Genomic DNA, 22,256 nt, shown 5'->3' with positions numbered 1-22,256 from the left:
AAAAGAAATAGCAAAAAGATGAGATGATGGAAGCTTACATGAGTGGTGCCTACTTGAAACTTGTAAGATGAGATGTTATTGTTTTGAAATTAACTTAATGTGTTTTTATGTTTTACAGGAAACATAGAAAATTGAAAAGTCTCAATAATGATTGCATATGAGAAGTCGATGGTTTTATTTTTTTCAAAATGGCTTTTCAAATTTCTCCGTCTCGTAACCCAATATATGAATAATGGGTTGCCATTAGTAATTAATAATGGGAACACGTAATTAGTGTATGATAATAATAGATATGTGAAATTAAAGTAAATAAAAAATGTAACAAAAAATGGTGGTATGATACATCAGCTTCATTAATGATCAAATGCATATAACTGCAACAGGTGTGTAATTAGTCACTTATGCCCATAGAATTAGAAAAGTTAAAACATAAATTCAGAAGGGTAAACGTGGTTTTTCTAGGTACTTCTCTTTAATCGATTGATAATAGATTTTAACATTTCAAGCTAAATAAAATCAATGACCAAAGATGAAGGTAGGAAGAGAAAGGAGAAGTAATTTTCCTAGTGTAAAATCAACATCCTCCATATGAATTCCTTTATCCAATTCCAATTTCTTCCTTACTTCCTTTCGCACCTCATAAATTTAAAAATTTGAAGGGAATCCAAATGTAAAACACATTAAATTTCAAACTTAAAAAAAAACTATTTTATTTTGTAAATTCTCCATAAACTAGGGAACCACCCGTGTGCAAGCACGGGTTTGTTAAACATTAAAAAAATATAGAATATAAAAGACATTTTGTAATTAAATAAATGTAATTTAGAAATTGATTAATATAGTTTTAATAAAAAAAATTAACATAGTTTTAACCGGGTGTAGTTACCGTGCATAGATAAAAATCTATGCACCATGCATAGATTATTATGGACCCTTGGATCATTGGATCAAATTCTAGATATCAATTGTTATTACTTAATATTCAATACTCACCACTCAATACTCAATATTGGATTAAAAACATGATCTAATGGCTTATGTAGGCTTATGCATGGTGCATAAGTAAACTCCTTATGCATATTAGCCAAAGCCGTTTTAACCTAAATAGTATTTGTGAACCAAAATCGATAAAAATTGACAAATCGGTAGTTTTGAAAAATCAGCGGGTAGATTTTGCTAAATTTTTCATCTTGAAATTAAATTATTAAATTATTAGACAAGGATAATATGAATAAAGATGTTATATGTTCTAAAAATGTTGGAGATAGGAGTTGAACTCACTCCCTCCCATTTGCAACTCCATCACCTTACCACTACGCATGATGACTTTATTTATATTATCAATGCATTGAGTAGTATTAAGATAATATCTCAATGCACCCCATGAATCTCTTACACAACGCGCGAAATTCAAATTTTGGCCCCAATTTTCGTAGATGCACTTCTGGAAGCACCCTGATTTTGGAAAAAAATGTGTTTCCTTCCGTAGATGCTTCTACGGAATGTGGTCAGAGTGTTCCGTAGGTGCATCTACGGAACAGTATGCTAAATTTTCATATCATGTACATTTCACTCCAAAACTCAATTTTGGTTACAATAATATTTTAAAATACAAATGTAAAACTAAAGAAACGCATTTTAAATACAATAGTAGGTAAATAAAAAAATACATTGTATAAATAATGTCGATTATAATGATGAATACATCATCAAAATAACATAAGTAACATACATACATCATCAAAGAAAATAGAAACATAAAAATAGACCACAGGCATCACTACTGTGTGTGTCGGACATCATCCTGCTGCTCTCCACCACGGCATTTGTAACATCCCGAGTTTTATTAATATTTTTATTAATTATATTAGTAATTACATTATTTGGTGTTTTTAATAATTATTTGCTTAATTTAATCATATCTGATGTTTAATGAAATTTTCGCGTTTTGGGACGATTTTGTCGATACTAGTTCAGGATAGCGGATCAATATTTAATCGAAAATTTTAATATTTTTGAAGGATAGAAAAACACTTAGAAAGGGGGGGTTTGAATAAGTGTAGTCTAAAAACTTGAACGATAAAAACAAATTGCACAGTTATTTTTATCCTGGTTCGTTGTTAACTAAACTACTCCAGTCCACCCCCACGGAGTGATTTACCTCACCTGAGGATTTAATCCACTAATCGCAACAGGTTACAATGGTTTTCCACTTAGCCCACGACTAAGTCTTCTAGAGTATCCTGATCACAACCTGATCACTCTAGGAACAAATGCTTAGACACAAGCTAAGACTTTCTTAGAGTATCCTGACCACCACGTGATCACTCTAATTACAACTGCTTAGACACAAGCTAAGACTTCCTAGAGTATCCTGATCAACACTTGATCACTCTAGTTACTTACAAATTAATGTAATCAAATAAGAGTTTTACAATGCTTCTGAAAAGCTATAATCACAACAGTGATATTTCTCTTAAAGTTTAAGCTTAATCTCACTAATATATTACAACAACAATGTAGTGAGCTTTGATGAAGATGAAGTTTGTGAGCTTTGATTTGAACAGCGTTTAAGCAAGTTAGTATTCACAGAAATCGTCAACCTTGCTTCTCATCATAACTTCATACTTATAGGCACTTGAGAAGATGACCGTTACGAGCATTTAATGCTTTGCGTATTCCGTACAGCATTGCATTTAATGTTTCACGCTTTTGTCAACTACCTCGAGCCTTGTTCACGCTGTGTCTACTGACGTTGCCTTTTATAGCTTCTAAAGTTCCTTTTGTCAGTCAGCGTAGCCTGCCACTTGTACTTGCTTCTGATTTGATGTTTGTGTTTACAACATTTGAATATCATCAGAGTCAAACAGCTTGGTGCAGAGCATCTTCTTATCTTCTGACCTTGAAGTGCTTCTGAGCGTGATACCATGAGGACCTTAGTGCTTCTGCTTCTAAACTCAAGTTCTTCTGATGCTACCATAGACCCATGTTCTGATTCTGCTTCGACCATCTTCTGATGTCTTGCCAGACCATGTTCTGATGTTGCATGCTGAACCTTCTGAGTCAAAGCTTCTGAGCGCTGATTTGTGCATACTCTTTATATATTTCCTGAAAGGGAAATTGCAATGCATTAGAGTACCACATTATCTCACACAAAATTCATATCCTTGTTATCATCAAAACTAAGAATATTGATCAGAACAAATCTTGTTCTAACAATCTCCCCCTTTTTGATGATGACAAAAACATATATAAATGATATGAATTTGCGATCAGAAAGAGCAGACGGCTAAAGACAATTACACAGCTATAGCATAAGCATGTGAATATGTCTCCCCCTGAGATTAAAAATCTCCCCCTGAGATGAATAATCTCCCCCTGAAATTAATACTAGAAGAATTTTATAAGTAAAAGACTTCCCTGATTATTTCAGTAGAGACGTTCACATACGCTTGATCTTCAGAACATTCATGACTTCTAATTCTTGCTTCCATAAGACAGCTTCAGAACTTGAATTTCTTTAGATCCTCAGAACATCCACAGCTTCTGATTCCTGCTTCCATCGGAAAGCTTCAGAACTTGAATTTCTTTTGATCTTCAGAACATTCACAGCTTCTGACTCCTGCTTCCATCGGACAGCTTCAGAACTTGAATTTCTTTGATCTTCAGAACATTCACAGCTTCTGACTCCTGCTTCCATTAGGACAACTTCAGAGCTTGAATTTCTTCTTACATCACTTCATGCTAGATTGTATCAGAACATTGTTCAATGTACCAGAGCATCATCAGAGCATCTCTACATCCTCAAATGTTACAGAACAAAACTAAACGACAAAAGTCAGCATTAATGAGTCAGAACATAGAATATGTTTCAGAACACATAAAATGTATCAGAGCCACATAATATGTATCAGAACACATAGACAAAATGTTTCAGAACATATTCTATCATCAGAATATCTGAACATTTTTCCTTCTTGCTTCTTGCTTCTGATTCTGAAGCTTCATAGCACTCAGCTTGCTTCAAGAATCCAAGAGCTTGATTCTTTATAGAATTGTTTTTCCTCATCTTTTTGCTTCTTATGTTGAGCTTTAAAGAGGATCTTCAATTCCTGCAACAACAACACTTAAAGCATAGAACTTTGCAAGTTCTGTTAATAATGTGGGGCCTTTTTACCCGATAACTGATAATATTAATCAGGTCATTTATCATATATTTTCCCCCTTTTTTGTCATAACATCAAAAAGAATATAAAAGATTCAGATGTAGAAAATGACAAAGGAAAGAAACAGAATTAAACTTTTCATTCATTAAACAAGCAGAATTACAAAAGATGTATGCAGAATAAGCAGATGCAACAAGCAAAGAAAACTACAAGAACTCAAAGACTACAACCCTAGCTTAGACATAATCTTAGCTAACATATCATGAATTCCTGCGTTGTTCTCAGTTTGTCTAGCCATGAAAGCTTGAAACTCTGCATGCTTGTCCAAACGAGAAGCTCTACAGGAAGAGAATACATGAATCCAAGGAGGAAGTGAGAGACAGTTCACAGGAGGAGAGCTAATGTCTCAAACGGGGCTTTCCCTTAACATAGAAGTCAAGAACATGATGCTTAACTTCATCCAATATCTCAAGAAAGTCTTCTTCCTTTGGATAAATGTTGATAACAGCATCACAGAAAAGATCTGACTTGAGGCTTCTTGGAATCTCGAGTCTCTTGGGAGAACCGTCTTGAAATCAAAGTCAGCGATCCCCGAGATTTGTTTCTCAACCTGGAACCAATCAACCCTTCCAACCGTTCTATTCAAATAGATCAACCACCCTTGAGCCTTCGTCTTCGCATCTGGTATGGAACCATAAGCACTCAAGTCATCAGCGTCCACAGAAGATTTACACAAAACTTCCATTTCTGATGGAGGAATGGAGCAAGTTTTCAGTGGAGTAACCTCTTGTCTGTTGAATGCTAGTTGAGAGGAACTTGAAAACAGATTCATGGTGAATGCTAGTTTAAAGATGAATAAGCTAGGGTTTATGCGAAATGCATATAAAGAGAGAGAGAGCAAACAGAGATGACAATGAATACACAGAGAGAGAGAGAAATAAATAGAGGGAAAAGAAACGATTGAAGAATATAAAACAAAAAAAATAAACTGAAATGATGGATAGCATTTAATGTTACGTGACGTGAGGAGAGATAATAATGACAAAAGAAGTGATTAGCACAGTTACCTAAGTAGGCGTCCCCTCAACTGCACGCACGCTTGTCCAGAAATAGTGAACACGTGTTTACCATCCGGATAGCTAGTTACAGCTGTTTTACTTTTAAAGAGATTCTGAATCAACTTAGACAATGAAACGTTAGTAATAACCGAGTCACTACTTCTAATTGAGTACAATCAGAACTTCTTATAAAAGACTAATCCAATCACATTTCAGAAGATACTCATACATAAGATCTTCTCATCTTCTCATTCTGGGCATAAATCCATACTGATATTCTTCAGAATGAACTTAAACCTATCTTCAGCAAGGGGTTTTGTAAAGATATCAGCCCATTGGTGGTCTGTATCCACAAAGTTTAAAGATATAACACCCTTCTGAACATAGTCCCTTATGAAATGATGTTTAATCTCAATATGTTTAGCTTTTGAATGTAAGATAGGATTCTTTGATAAACATATAGCAGAAGTATTGTCACAGAAGATAGGAATGTTACTCTCATATATCTGATAATCTTTTAGTTGACTTCTCATCCAGAGCATTTGTGTGCTACAACCAGCAGCAGCAACATATTCTGCTTCTGTTGTTGAGAGTGTAATTGTAGCCTGCTTCTTGCTGTACCATGAGATCAGATGACTTCCAAGAAATTGACAACTTCCAGAAGTGCTCTTTCTTTCTATTCTATCTCCAGCATAGTCAGCATCACAGAATCCTACTAAGTTGTATTCTTTGGATCTTCTATAAACTAAACCAATATTAGTAGTACCTTTCAGATACCTCAGAATTCTCTTAACCGCAGTTAAATGAGATTCTCTCGGATCTGATTGGAATCTAGCACACAAACAAACACTGAAGAGAATGTCAGGTCTAGAAGCAGTTAGGTATAGAGGAGATCCAATCATACCTCTGTACAACTTCTGATCTACCTTCTTACTTACCTCATCCTTACCTAGGACACATGTTGGATGCATAGGAGTTTTGGCTTCTTTGCTTTCAGAAAGATTAAACTTCTTCAGAAGTTCTTTCACATACTTCGTTTAATGAACATATGTTCCATCAGAAGCTTGGTTGATTTGAATCCCAAGGAAATACTTGAGCTCTCCCATCATGCTCATTTCAAATTCAGCCTGCATAGACTCAGCAAACTCCTTTCCAAGTGTAGCATTAGATGTTCCAAAGATGATATCATCAACATATATTTGACAAATTAAAATATCCTTTTTAAAGGTTTTACAAAAGAGAGTATTGTCCACTTTTCCTCTAGTGAAACCATTTTCCAGAAGGAAAGAACTTAAACGTTCATACCAAGCTCTAGGAGCTTACTTCAATCCGTATAATGATTTCTTTAACTTAAAAACATGATTTGGAGACTTGGAGTCTTCAAAACCAGGAGGTTGATGGACATACACTTCTTCATCTATATAACCATTTAAGAAGGCACTCTTGACATCCATATGATAAAGAGTGATGTTGTGTTGAGTGGCAAAAGAAATTAATAGACGTATAGATTCTAACCTGGCCACTGGTGCAAAGGTTTCTGTGTAGTCAATCCCTTCTTCCTGACTATAGCCCTGAGCAACCAGTCTGGCTTTGTTTCTTACCACTTCTCCCTTCTCGCTTAGCTTGTTTCTGAACACCCACTTAGTGCCGATAATGTTAAATCCTTTTGGTCTAGGAACCAAGTCCCATACATCATTCCTTTTAAACTGATTGAGTTCTTCTTGCATGGCAATTATCCAGTCTGGATCTTCTAGAGCTTGATCAACAGAAGTTGGCTCGATCAAAGAAACAAGACCTAAGTGACAGTCTGTATTGTTCTTAAGGAATGCCCTTGTTCTGATGGGATCGTCTTTCTTCCCAAGGATCACATCTTCTGAATGAGCTGAAGCAAGTCTAGGTGATCTTTTGACTGTTGGTACTTCAAAAATCCTGAGGTTCTCTAAAGATGCAGCAACTTGATCTTCTGATCCATTGCTTCTGAGACTTCCAGCTTCTCCAGCTTTGCTTCTTGGTTCTACAGCTTCTGATATATCAATATCTATATCTGCAAAATTCTTAACCTGCTTTGGTTTTTCAAGACCAAGCTTATCATCAAACCTGATATTGATTGATTCTTTTACAATCAATGTTTCAGTTTTGTATACTGTGTAGCCTTTAGAGCGTTCAGAATATCCAAGAAGGAAACACTTTTGTGCTTTAGAATCAAACTAACCAAGATGACCTTTAGTATTCAGAATAAAACACACACATCCAAAAGGATGAAAATATGAAATGTTGGGCTTTCTGTTCTTCCACAATTCATAAGGAGTCTTATTTAGAATAGGTCTTATAGAAATTCTATTCTGAATATAACATACAGTGTTTATTGCTTCTGCCCAGAAGTGCTTAGCCATATTGGTTTCATTGATCATGGTTCTGGCCATTTCTTGTAGAGTCCTATTCTTTCGCTCTACAACTCCATTTTGCTGTGGAGTTCTAGGGCAAGAGAAATCATGAGCAATACCATTTTCCTTGAAGAACTCCTCAAAGAATCTGTTCTCAAATTCGCCACCATGATCACTTCTGATCTTTATGATCTTGCACTCCTTCTCAGATTGGATCTGAGTGCAGAATTCAAAGAACACTGAATGAGACTCATCCTTGTGTTTCAAGAACTTTACCCATGTCCAGCGGCTATAATCATCTACGATGACTAATCCATATTTCTTCCCTCTGACAGATGCTGTTTTGACTGGGCCAAACAGATCAATGTGCAAGAGTTCTAACGGCCTTAAGGAAGAGACAACATTCTTAGACTTGAATGCAGGTTTGGAGAACTTGCCCTTCTGACATGCTTCACAAAGAGCATCTGATTTGTATTTCAGATTAGCGAGTCCTTTAACCAGATTTAGTTTGTTAATCTGAGAAATCTTTCTCAAACAAGCATGTCCTAATCTTCTGTGCCAGACCTATTGCTCTTCAGAAACAGACATAAGGCAAGTCACCATCTGCTTCTTAAGATCTGAAAGATCAATCTTATAAATGTTGTTCTTTCTCTTGCCTGTAAATAGGATTGAGCCATCCTTCTGACTTACAGCCTTGCAAGACTTTTGATTGAAGATCATATCATAACCATTGTCACTTAATTAACTTATGGACAATAAGTTATGCGTTAATCCTTCTACAAGAAGTACATTAGTTATGGAAGGAGAGTTACCAAGACTTATGGTTCCAGAGCCAATGATTTTGCCCTTCTGATCTCCTCCAAACTTGACTTCTCCACCTGGTTTAAGCACCAGGTCTTGGAATATAGACCTTCTTCCCGTCAGGTGTCGCGAGCACCCAGAGTCCAGGTACCATGACATTTTGCTTTTTGTCCTCTTTGCAGCCAAGGATATCTGCAACAGAAATTATCTTCTCCTTAGGTACCCATAATTTCTTGGATCCTTTCTTGTTAGTTCTCCTCAAGTTCTGATTGAACTTGGGTTTAGCAAAATATTTAACAGGAGGAACATCATGATATTCTTTAGGTTTGCCAGCATGATATTTCTTAGGATGTGTCACATGCTTCTTGGTGTGAACAGTGTTGAACTTCTATGCATGTGAAGTGAGCCTAATATCATGTGCATGGCCATATTTGAACTAATCATACAATGGCTTGTATGTGATCTTCAGATCATCAACAGGTTCAAATTTGTGTGAGGTATCGCCCTCATAGCCAAAACCAAACCTTCTGTTTCCAGAAACACCATATATCATAGAAGCAAGATGACTTCTGCCAATACTTCTAGATAAGAACTTTCTGAAGCTCGAGTCATATTCATTCAGAATATGATTCATGCAAGGAATGGATTTTTCTGTTTCAGAAGGAGATCCACTATCTTTGGATAGATTTAAAACTTTTTCCTTCAGTTCAGAATTTTCCAATTCCAGCTTCTTAGTTTCAAATTCAAACTGCTTCTTCAGATTTTTGTATTTGGTACTAAGATGAGCCTTGAGTTCCAGAAGTTCTGTTAAACTGGAAACTAACTCTTCTCTAGATAGTTCAGAAAATACCTCATCAGAATCTGATTCTGATGTAGATTCTGATCCATCATCTTTTGTAGCCATCAGCGCGAAGTTGGCTTGTTCTCCTTCAGAGTCTGATTCTGATTCTGATTCAGAATCATCCCATGTTGCCATAAGACCTTTCTTCTTATGAAACTTCTTCTTGGGATTTTCCTTCTGAAGTTTTGGACACTCGTTCTTGTAATGTCCAGGCTCATTGCACTCATAGCAAACAGCCTTCTTCTTGTCAGATCTTCTTTCACCAGAAGATTCTCCACGTTAAAATCTCTTTGAACTTCAAAAGCCTCTGAACTTCCTTTGCTTGCTCTTCCAGAGTTGGTTTACCCTTATGGAGATCATGGACAGTTCATCTTCTTCTTCAGATTCTGATTCTTCGGGATCTTCTTCTCTAGCCTGAAAAACGTTAGTGCATTTTTTAACATTAGATTTTAATGCAATAGACTTACCTTTCTTTTGAGGCTCGTTTGCATCCAGCTCTATTTCATGGCTTCTCAAGGCACTGATAAGCTCTTCCAAAGAAACTTCATTCAGATTCTTGGCAATCTTGAATGCAGTCACCATTGGACCCCATCTTCTGGGTAAGCTTCTGATGATCTTCTTTACATGATCAGCCTTAGTGTAGCCTTTATCCAGAACTCTCAATCCAGCAGTTAGAGTTTGAAATCTTGAGAACATCTTCTCAGTATCTTCATAATCCTCCATCTTGAAGGCTTCATATTTCTGGATTAGAGCAAGAGCTTTAGTCTCTTTGACTTGAGCATTTCCCTCATGGGTCATTTTCAATGACTCATATATATCATAGGCAGTTTCCCTGTTAGATATCTTCTCATACTCAGCATGAGAGATGGCATTCAGCAAAATAATCCTACATTTATGATGATTCTTGAAAAGCTTCTCTTGATCATCATCCATTTCTTGCCTAGTAAGCCTTACGCCACTAGCTTTCACTGGATGTTTGTAACCATCCATCAGAAGATACCATAGTTCACCATCTAGACCAAGAAAGTAACTTTTCAGTTTATCTTTCCAGTATTCAAAGTTTTCACCATCAAATACTGGTGGTCTAGTATAACCATTGTTACCATTATATTGCTCAGCAGAGCCAGATGTAGATGCAGGTGGATTTGTTGGAATTTCACCAGCCATCTTATACTGAAGCGTTTTTCTCTTCCTGAATCTTTTCTAAACACTGTTAAGTGCTTGCTCCTTAGAACCGGCGCTCTGATGCCAATTGAAGGATAGAAAAACACTTAGAAAGGGGGGTTTGAATAAGTGTAGTCTAAAAACTTTAACGATAAAAACAAATTCCACATTTATTTTTATCCTGGTTCATTGTTAACTAAACTACTCGAGTCCACCCCCACGGAGTGATTTACCTCACCTGAGGATTTAATCCACTAATCGCAACAGATTACAATGGTTTTCCACTTAGCCCACGACTAAGTCTTCTAGAGTATCCTAATCACAACCTGATCACTCTAGGAACAAATGCTTAGACACAAGCTAATACTTTCTTAGAGTATCCTGACCACCACGTGATCACTCTAATTACAACTGCTTAGACACAAGCTAAGACTTCCTAGAGTATCTTGATCAACACTTGATCACTCTAGTTACTTACAAATTAATGTAATCAAATAAGAGTTTTACAATGATTCTGAAAAGCTATAATCACAACAGTGATATTTCTCTTAAAGTTTAAGCTTAATCTCACTAATATATTACAACAGCAATGTAGTGAGCTTTGATGAAGATGAAGTTTGTGAGCTTTGATTTGAACAGCATTTAAGCAAGTTAGTATTCACAGAAATCGTCAACCTTGCTTCTCATCAGAACTTCATACTTATAGGCACTTGAGAAGATGACCGTTGGGAGCATTTAATGCTTTGCGTATTCCATACAGCATTGCATTTAATGTTTCACGCTTTTGTCAACTACCTCGAGCCTTGTTCACGTTGTGTCTACTGACGTTGCCTTTTATAGCTTCTAACGTTCCTTTTGTCAGTCAGCGTAGCCTGCCACTTGTACTTGCTTCTGATCTAATGTTTGTGTTTACAACGTTTGAATATCATCAGAGTCAAACAGCTTGGTGCAGAGCATCTTCTTGTCTTCTGACTTGGAAGTGTTTCTGAGCATGATACCATGAGGACCTCAGTGCTTCTGCTTCTGAACTCAAGTTCTTCTGATGCTACCATAGACCCATGTTCTGATTCTGCTTCGACCATCTTCTGATGTCTTGCCAGACTATGTTTTGATGTTGCATGTTGAACCTTTTGAGTCAAAGCTTCTGAGCGCTGATTTGTGCATACTCTTTATATATTTCCTGAAAGGGAAATTGCAATGTATTAGAGTACCACATTATCTCACACAAAATTCATATCCTTGTTATCATCAAAACTAAGAATATTGATCAGAACAAATCTTGTTCTAACAATTTTTAGTATTAGAAATATTAATGAGTTAATATTTAGCGTTTTGGGAATTTTCCGAATAATTAAGATTTGACTGGAAATATGAGACATTGAGTTATTAGAGGATTTTATCAGTATTTATTTTACTATTTTATTTGACTTTATTTGGTGTGTTAATTAATTAATTGATTGTTAGATAGTATAATAATTGATTATATTAATTAACTTGGTGTGTATATTTGTGTCTATTTAATTATTGGTGTTATTTAATTTAGTAGCTAAAATAGAAATAATAAATAGATTATATTGTATTGGGCTTATTTGTGGGAGTTAGAAGTAAGTAGAGAGTGTTATAATTAGGTTTATATTGTGTAGTTGGTAAGAGTTAGGAAGTGAGGTACCACATTCCTCTTTATTCATTTTCATTTTCCACGGTGTCATACCCCAAATTTGTCCTACCCTTAATTATTTGGTTTACATTCATGTTTCATATAGGTCATGCAACTCATGCATTCATATCATGGTTACCAATCGAAAACTGGAAAGAGAAAGCCTTTATGGCAAAGAACTCTTGATTAAATATGAGGATTTGAGGTCTGGTCCCGTGGCACTATCCTTCTGAGGGCACTCTTGAATCAGTGGTTTTCTCACCTTCAAGTCAGGGCATTGGTTGGGAAGTACAAGCTTGGTGCTCACCTGATTATTTTGAATCAGAGTTTCTTTGACCAAAGTCAACCAGTTGACTTTCTGGTCAACATTTAATCAGAAGTGGCTTCTATGTGTGGAAAACTTCTCGTACTGATTGTGTGGATGTGTTTTGTTTGACTGGATGTGAGTGGAAGAGGTTTAATCGGGAATTTCATTAATAGTCGGAAAAATCGGAACAGTTGACTTTTGGGTCAAAATCGGGAAAATTATTCAAATATTGACTTTTGGTGGAAAACCGGTCAAATAAAGTCAAGGAAATGATGAAAAATCAAGAAATAATCAAAACTGCCAAATTTGGAAATTTAGTTGAAATGGAAACTTGCCAAAAGAGGAAAGTTCTACACTTAAAGAATTTTTGAGTGAATCTCCAATTGGCTGGGCAGCTGACTTCAGGTCCAATTATCATGTTGAAAATGGCAAGATTTTAAGACAAGCTCAACATCAAAAGTGTTCAAATCATAGCCCTTTACAACTTTCTAGTTGGGAGTTTTTCCATTTGAGGCTTGGATCAAGAGATATTGAGTGTTGAAGTTTTCAGAATTACATTCACTCAAGTCATGAAGCTAGGCACAATTCTGGTCATACGTGACACATTTCATCAAGCACGTGGCGTGCCAACTTGGAAGCCAATTCTAGGGCAATTCAGGAACTCTACAAATGCAAACTTGGTATCATTCCAATCCTTTCCATGTGCTCTACCCAACAAAGCAAGAATCAAGCCATTTGGACAAAGAATGAATCAGTTACAAGGCCCCAAAGTCTCATCTTCATAATGTCAAAGCTACGCGCCAGGCTTGGCAAAATTCCAGGGCACGCACAAGGCATTTATACAAACACATGGTGGGCTGAATTCAAGTGCTATGTTCTCCCTCCACAAGTCTCCATTTTGAGCAATACTAGTATCAAACTACTCCTTGCTATGTCCCCTTTCCAAAGAGCTATGAGCCACATCAATTGGACATGTAATGAGCAAGATAGAGGCACTCAAAGTCATGCCCTGACTAAGTCATGTCTCGGCCAGTAATATGCGGCCAAACCAAGTCACACGCTTCAGCCACATGCAACAACCACACACCATGTTCCAAGTCCTTTTGCCCTGTTTCCAAACTTCGTTTCGCCAACTTGCCAACATCAAACTTTCTCTATTCCATGCACTCTCCACATGGAGTCCAAAAGTGAATCAATTAATGAACCATAGCTTGAAATATACTTGGGCAAAGACAGCATCTCGGACAGAATTTTGGCTCGAAACATATTGTATCCACAGCATGCACCACTCATTATCGCCAGCTCACTATTACCCCATCGAGCCATGCACTGTACTGAAGCGAAAAGCACGTGAAATACGTACTATGAGCAACACAACCTGTGCATTATGTTTAGGGATAAGGCTACCATACATGTACCACACAATAAGCCTCCGTGTACCTCCGACTATATAAATCAAAAGCTCCTCATAAACTTCACTGGATCCATTCATTCATCATTTTTAGTTCCGACGCACTCACTTTCTCTCTCTCCTCACTCTCTCATCATTCTCTTCTCCCTCTCCTTCGCTCTCTCCACCCTCAACCACCATAACAAACTTTCTCTCACCCCTCCCTCCACCGTAACAAACTCGTTCTTGTCCCTCTCTCCACCATAGCTCCATTCACTTCCACCACGCCAACCACCATAACAAAGCTCTAACCACTTTCTCCGGCAACCGCAACTTTCATCATCTTCGTTAATCAACAAGAACCACAACTCTTCTCTCATCGCTCTTCATCGCACTTCCGGCATCATCACCGTACGATCCTCATCGTCTTTCTGCTCAGCGCCGCAACCATCGTTAGCCTCGTGCACATGAAGTGGTGAGTCAAAGTTTGAAGAAGTGAAAGCAACTCGCAAAGATTTTGTTCGCCGTGACTCAAGATCGCATCAGGTAAAACTTGAAAACTCTCTCAGCATAATAGAAGAACATGATAGGCCATTTAGATCTGAAATGAAGCTTGTGTGCGCGTTGTGCTATATATCGAGTCGCTATGGAGATCTGAATCTCGATCGGTACCGATCTATTAATGTGCTAAGTGTTTAAGTGTTTAAACTTTGAGTTCATATACTGTGAATACTTAGGAGTAGATTGATGTGCTGGTAAATTTTGTTCATGACAAGATCACTGAAGTATGAGTCGGTTTGTGTGTTAGAGGAGGAATTAGAGGAAACGGATGGTAGATTAAGAATCTATGCGAAATTTCAGTCAAGAGAACATGAGCCCTTTCGATTCCTGGAATTGTGTGTATAGCTCCGCCGCCTGATGGCCGGAGAAGATGACTGGAGAAGGTATCTCCGGCGTCTTTGTTTTTCCTGATTTTTATTCCGCCGTGATTACATGGCGTGTTGTGATTGTTGCTCCTCCCATTCTATTTGTTTTTTGTCATCTTCTATATGATTGAATGATGCGTTGGTGTGCTCGGATTGGCTGAGGCTTGTTCTTGTAATTTTGTGACTTAAGCACCAGGTGACTAATTGATGCAAAGTGTGTATGTTACGTTTATCACAATCAATAAACCATATGCTAAATAATTCCACATGCTGACATAATAAGGAATGAATAAAGTGGAAATAAAAATGGAAGAGTTTAGTGAATGGAGCGTTGGGCCTTGGTACGTTACGGGCCTTGCCTTATTTCTGAGTTTCACTCCCAAACTGCTAACACACCACTGTGTTTATGAATCTGGGCCTGAATGCTGTTACTATCCGCCCCTCCCCTATTAGGCCCAGTTTGCTTCTTAATGCAACTTTAGTTCATAGGAAAACTGCTAATTCACCCCCTGCCTGTTTAGATTTCATTTTATTTTAATGGTGTTTTCTTTTGACTTTTTCTTCATAATTTCTTTTTAACTCAAGTAAAAAAAAACATAAAAAATGGTTGCAGGTACTTTAGAGTGTGTAAACAATAGTCACGTTTTTTGTTATTTGTTTTAATCCTTTTAATAAGTTTTTTCTTCACAATACACTTGAATTTTCTTTGTTTAATACCTCCTTGTAAATAATTCTCTAATAAGACTTAGGAATTGATTTTTAGTCTCGATTTTTGTATGGAACTAATGGATGTATGTGTGCTTGCGAATATCGTTTGTTGCTATAGTTCTCAATTTTATTTGTCGCATATTGATTTTCTTTTGTTTATTCCGTGTATAGTTTTTTGTTAATACATTGTATAGTTTATCACTTTAATTCCCATATATAGACAACTTAGACTAGATTTTAGGAATAGTTCCCTTATCATTCTCTTTTCTTTTCAACTTCTAAAATACTTAATAAAAATCGATGAAGATCATACCGTTGCTTTATTTCATGGTAAGAAAGAAATGATTGAGGCGTAGGCCTCGATGTATGTTCTTTCCTACTTAGCGGATAAGAAATGATTGAGGTGTGAAGCCTCGATGTATTTCTTAACCGTTATTTAGAGAAACGATTGTGGCGTAGGCCTCGATGTGCGTTCTCTAAATATTCACAAAAGAACTCCTTATTGTATTTCATACTTAGCGGAGAAGAAATGATTGAGGTGTGAGGCCTCGATGTATTTCTTAACCGCTCTTTAGAGAAACGATTGTGGCGTAGGCCTCGATGTGCGTTCTCTAAATATGCAAAACAAAACTCTTTTTGGTATGATCTAAGTCACAAAATAAATTCCCTTAAAAAACACCAATCAAAAACACTTAAAACACTAATAAATGGTCAGATTTAAAACAAAGTGAGGAAGTGATGCGAGACCTTGTAGTGGGTTTTGTCATCATGGAATCACCCTAAAAGACACAAACCAATCTCTCTTTTTCTTCTTTCTAAGGGCACTGTTATTTCCGCTCGTACGCATCGTAGGCGATCCCTTATGCAAGAGCGCGAACGTTAACGCCGCCCAACTAAAAAACACAAAAACAAACAAAAAATCGTGAGCCGAGCTACGGTAACTCTGATTCCTGAAAAGGATACGTAGGCAGCGGGATAGGGCCCGTGCGAGTACAATTCTTTATTTTCCCTACATTCTGCATTCATTTCACATTTAGACATAGACATAGTTATACACCCTTTAGATAGAAACAAACATAGGTGGATACCATCGAGTACGATGGGCGTGAGGGGTGCTAATACCTTCCCCTCGCGTAACCGATTCCCGTACCTTGATTCTCTGGTCGCAAGACCCTGTTCCTTCCTTTGTTAGGTTTCCTGGTATTCCTTTCCCTTATGGGATAAATATATTGGTGGCGACTCTGTTCATTTTTCGCGAGCGTGCGACAGCTGGCGACTCTGCTGGGGATGTTGCTAGACCTGTTGCTGGTCCATCCTTAGCGAGTCGATCCTAGCCTGCGTTTGTTTGTTTATTTACTGGGTGTTTATTTGTTTTTATGTCTATACCTGGTATATATGTTTGCATGTTTATTTTTCTGCTTGCATATCATGTTTATTTCTGTTTGCACATCATGCATATGGATTATATTCTGTGTTCCTTGGGGTCTTCTGTTCTGTTTTGCAGGTTGGGTGGGATGTTCTATGAGGTAAAAGGCCCAATACCCAGGCCAGAGTGACACATAGGATACCTAGGATAGAGTGGATAGTCATGACGCCGATGAGATGTCAGGTCTTGTCTAGTGCGATCATGAGACCCACGCCCAGTCGAGGTCCAAATGGGGTATCATTGTTGGCATGTAGATGCAACAACATTGGTGTCTCAGGAGGACTGATAACGCTGGTTGCCATTTTGACCTACCCTGACCTAGACTACACATGTGAGTGGGGAGGGATATACATGACAGGTACCGTTGGTGACTATTCTGTTCTGTTGGTGACTATTTGGTTCTGTTGTTGACTATTTGGTTCTATTGATGATTATGGTTCTTCTGGTTCTCTGATCTATGCCGGACCTCTGACCCTATGATATCTTCTTGCTCAGAGTTATTGCCTTGGTCCCTCTATGAGGACCCAATCTGCATCATTTTCATCATAGCATGTTTAAATTTCAAAAAAAAAAAAAGAGAAAAAAGAAAAAGAAAGAAAAGAAAGAAAAGAAAAAAAGTTAATTCTCATTTGCATGTCATTTTTCAGGGTATCCAGAAAATATCAATCACTGTCAAGAATGGATAACAATGTGACCGTCAATCAAGGAGCTACAAGGCGCACACACACTTATACTTTCCATCGCGAGGGTATCGTTCAATTGGGACAGTTGGGTGAATTGGTTATTGGTCATAATGAAACAGTGTTCAGTGACAACTATGGCAACATATTATCTCTTCTGTACTCGCGTGTCGACGAATGGGCCTTATCTACTCTTCTTCAGTTCTACGACCCAGATATCCGTTGTTTCACATTCTCAGATTATCAGTTGGCTCCCACTCTCGAAGAGTATTCTCACCTCCTTAACATCAAGGTTCAGCGTAGGGTACCTTTTGTTTGCGTCCCAGAGAAACCAAGGCTGGATTACATCGCCAACGCTCTTTATTTGAGCCTTGGGGATGTTCATGATAACTGGAAGAAGAATGGTGATACTCATGGCTTCTACATGAGTTTCTTGGTTGAAAAATCTCAGGGATTTGCTGACAAAAAGATGTGGGAGGCTTTCAACGCCCTTCTGGCCGTTTTGATCTATGGGATCGTGATGTTCCCCAACATTCACAAATTCGTTGATCTGGCCGCTATATGTCTCTTCATGGATAAGAATCCAATCCATACTCTATTGGCTGATACTTACTATTCCATCCACTCTAGGCATGGAAAGAGAGGAGCTATCCGAGGTTGTCTTCCATTACTGTACAACTGGTTCAAATCTCACCTCCCTGCAAGTGGTCCATTTGTTACCTCTACTCAAAAGTGGTCTCAGAGAATCATGGGACTTACCGCGAACGACATCGTATGGTATCAACTCCGAACAGGTATATCAGAAGTCATTATTAGATGCGGAAACTTTGGTAACGTCCCACTCATTGGGACAAGAGGATGTATTAATTACAACCCAGTTCTTGCCCTTCGTCAGTTGGGCTACACCATGAAAAGTGGGCCGTCGGATAGAGAGATTCACCAATCTGTATACTTTGAAAGGGGAGCTGACCCCGTAGCACTTGAGGAAATCAGGAAGGCTTGGAATAACATCCATATAGGTGAGAAGTCCACTTTGGGAGCCAAGAATGCTATTGCCATGGAGCCTTACACCGACTGGGTTAAAGGGAGAGTCAAGACACTTTTGTTACCGTTCCCGGAGGTTCCTCTCTTGTATGCACAACCTCCGAAGATATCGGAAGCCACGGTACCGAGGGAACGTTTTGACCAAGTCCGTGTCGCCAATTTGAGGTTAAAAGAGAAAGACAGAGATACAGATTTGAAGCACTACTTCCTTAAACAAACAAAGAACGAGCTGGCTCGTGAACTCAAAACGCTCAAAGGGGAACCTTCACAAGTCAGGAAGAGGACCAGAATTGAGACGGGTGGAAAAGGTGTTGCAATTCATACTGAGGACCCTCAAAAGGTCATAGAAAAAGCTGTAAAAGAGGCAGAAGAGAAGCTTAGACGAGAGTACCAAGAAGACTTGAAAGCCCATAAGCTCCGACTGGAGAAAGAAACCAAATATGAGTTGAGGACCATGAAGAAGAAACTGGAAGAGGAGACCACTCAGAGAATAGCAGTTGAGACACAGCTTAAAGGTAGCCATCTCCGCTCCGCTCGACTAACAGAAGAGAATGCCAAGCTCAGAGATCAAATGATGAGTGAAGTAAATGCACTTAAAAAGACCTATATCCCAGAATGCAAAGGGTGTGACGAACTCAGGGATTGCTGCAAGAATCTAGACACGCAGTTATTCCGAAAGGATGAAGTGATCCAAAGCCTTGTCAAAGGGAGAGATCGGGAGGCGACTAAGAAGCTGTTTGACGAAACAAAGAAGTGGAGTGACGCCCATTTCAGACAAGGAGGACCTTTGTTCTACATTGAGATGAAGTGATAATTGAATTTGTTTGTAGATCACCACCAGATCTGTTGGATGGGGTCTCTAATATTCTTTATATTGAAACATTGTTATTTGTGTATGAACCTACTCGCTTTAGGGAGCTGTTATGAATGAAATGAATTGCTTTCCGTTTTCACTTGATATCTCTCTCATCACGTTGTTATTTGTTCTTGACCATCAATTTAATTTCGGATACCCTGAAAATGACACAACACATCATATGCACACATGCACACATACATTCACATTGTCACATTGCATTTTTCAGGTTATTATACAAGATACTAATTGGGGTCCCTTTCAGATCAGATTTCTTTTTCGACGACGAAGCTGACTTTCTTACATCCTTACCGCACCAGGAGCAACGAGAGAATCATGGATCAGTTTGAACAGAATCAAGCTGCCCTCCGAAGGGATATGGATGTTATGGGAGAAAGAATGACCCAACTTATGGAGACTCTCCATGTCGTTGTCCAAGGACAAGAAGAGCTCAGAAAGAGCTTTGCTGGATTGATCAAGGATACTCCTACTAACTCTGCTGATGGGGGAGTGAAAACTAAGGAGATTCCTGTTGAGGGTATAGAAAAGGTAGTGGATGACCACCATGAGGTTATTGATCTTGAACATGATCTTACTGCTGAGTTGACCGAGACTGCTAAGATGTACCAAGCTCTTGAAGAACGCCTTAAGGCCGTTGAGGTTGCTAAAACTTCGAGTTTTAATACTGCTGCTCTATGCTTGGTACCTGGCATTGTGATCCCCCCGAAGTTCAAGGTGCCAGAATTTGATAAGTATAAGGGAGTTACCTGCCCGGAGACTCACATTCGTTCCTACTGCCGTAAGATGGCCGCTCATGCTGAGAATGAACCACTACTGATGCATTTCTTTCAGGATAGTCTCACTGGAGCCCCGTTGGAGTGGTATATGAAACTCGAGAGGTCTAATGTCAGTACTTGGGGAGAACTTGTTGATGCCTTCTTGAAACAATACCACTACAATACTGCCATGGCTCCTAGCCGTGCCCAGCTGCAGAATATGTCACAGAAATCTGAAGAGTCCTTTAAAGAATACGTCCAGAGATGGCGTGAACTTGCTGCTCGAGTTCAACCTCCCTTATTGGACCGAGAATTGATTGATCTGTTCATGGGAACTCTGAAAGGGCCGTATCTTCAGCACATGGTTAGTAATACTTCTCCTTCCTTTTCGGATGTGGTTATCATTGGTGAGAGAGTTGAGAACTGTGTCAAAGCGGGTACCATTCAGGGTGTTACTAGTCCTAGCACCTCAAGTGGTAATGGTAAGAAGCCGTATTCTGGGTTTGTGAGGAAGAAGGAAGGTGAGACTAGCACTGCCTCTGTTGACCAAAGCCGAGCCCCTGCATATTCTGCTGTTCCACCTCCTTATTATCCGATGCCTTATGCTGTTCCTGGTCCATATGTCCCTCAGGCGTATGCTGCCGCCCTTCCACAACCATGGATGGCACCCCATCAGCCTTTCGTGCCACAACAACAAGCTACTGCTCCCTAGAATCGCCAACAGAATCCTAGGCCTCAAGGTCAAAGAGGTCCACAGAGGCAAAGATACCCTGACAGGCGTATAGATCCGGTTCCAATGCCTTATGCTCAACTTCTCCCCCAATTGCTTGCCAGACGATTAGTGCAACTCCGCGAAATGGGTCCTCCACCTGACCCTCTCCCTCCCGGATATGATGCTAATGCTCGATGTGAATTTCATTCAGGTGCCCCAGGCCATACGATTGAAAGATGTAGAGCATTAAAGCACAAAGTTCAGGATCTCCTTGATGACAAACTTATCTCGTTCACTCCTACTGGTCCTAATGTGCAGAATAATCCTATGCCTCCTCATGCTGGTGCGACCAATGCTATTGATTTATGTGATGATCAGGTCCTGGTAAATGATGTTAATGAGGTTAAGATGCCGCTAGCAGTTGTCAGAGAACATCTTATGCAACAAAAGGTTTTGTGTGAGCTACATGACTACTGTTTGCAATGTTCTTCCAATCCGGAGGAATGTGCTAGATTAAGAGAGGAAATCCAAAAGCTGATGGATGAAGGGGTTATTAGAGTGGAAAGGGTGGTTTCTAGTGAGGATGTGGCCACTTTAGAGATCCCTTACTACCCTGCTGAGGTATCGAGGACTCAGGACACTTCTTTGGTCATTCATGCTCCGAGTACTCCCTTGGTCATTCAGGCTCCGAGAACTCCGTTGGTTATTCAGGTTCCAAATGCTCCTTCGACTCCTTCGACCTCATCTCTCACTCCTTCTCCTGTGAATGATTCTAGGGCTGTTCCTTGGAGTTATAATGCTGTGTATATTCGAGGGAAGAAATATGATTGTCCTCCAGTGGGTAATTCTAGCATCACTAATATTACTGGCACTAGTGGCATTACCCGTAGTGGTCGGATCTTTGCTGCCCCTCCTCCGCCTTCTAAAGAAACCAATAAAGAGGCTAGTACACAAGCAAAAGGAAAACAAGTTGTTGTTGATTCTCCCGTAACACGTAATGCACAAGATGCCGAGCAACTCTTGAAAATCATTAAGAAAAGTGATTACAAAGTGATTGACATACTTGATCAGACCCAAGCCAAGATCTCCATCTTGTCTCTCTTGGTGCATTCTGAAGCTCATCGTGATGCTCTGATGAAAGTTCTAGCTTCCGCTCACGTAACTCAAGACATTACCGTGCCTCAGTTTGAAGGGGTTGTGACCAACATTGCTGCTGGTAATTGTTTGGGTTTTTCTGATGATGAACTTCCACCCGAGGGTAGAGCACACAACAAAGCGTTGCATATCTCCGTCAAGTGTCTGGATGCTGTGTTGTCTCAAGTTCTGATCGATACCGGTTCTTCTCTTAATGTGATGCCCA

The sequence above is a fragment of the Vicia villosa genome, linkage group LG7 (genome assembly GCF_029867415.1).
Source record: "Vicia villosa cultivar HV-30 ecotype Madison, WI linkage group LG7, Vvil1.0, whole genome shotgun sequence".
NCBI classification, from domain to species: domain Eukaryota; kingdom Viridiplantae; phylum Streptophyta; class Magnoliopsida; order Fabales; family Fabaceae; genus Vicia; species Vicia villosa.
This window is presented reverse-complemented; position numbering follows the sequence as displayed.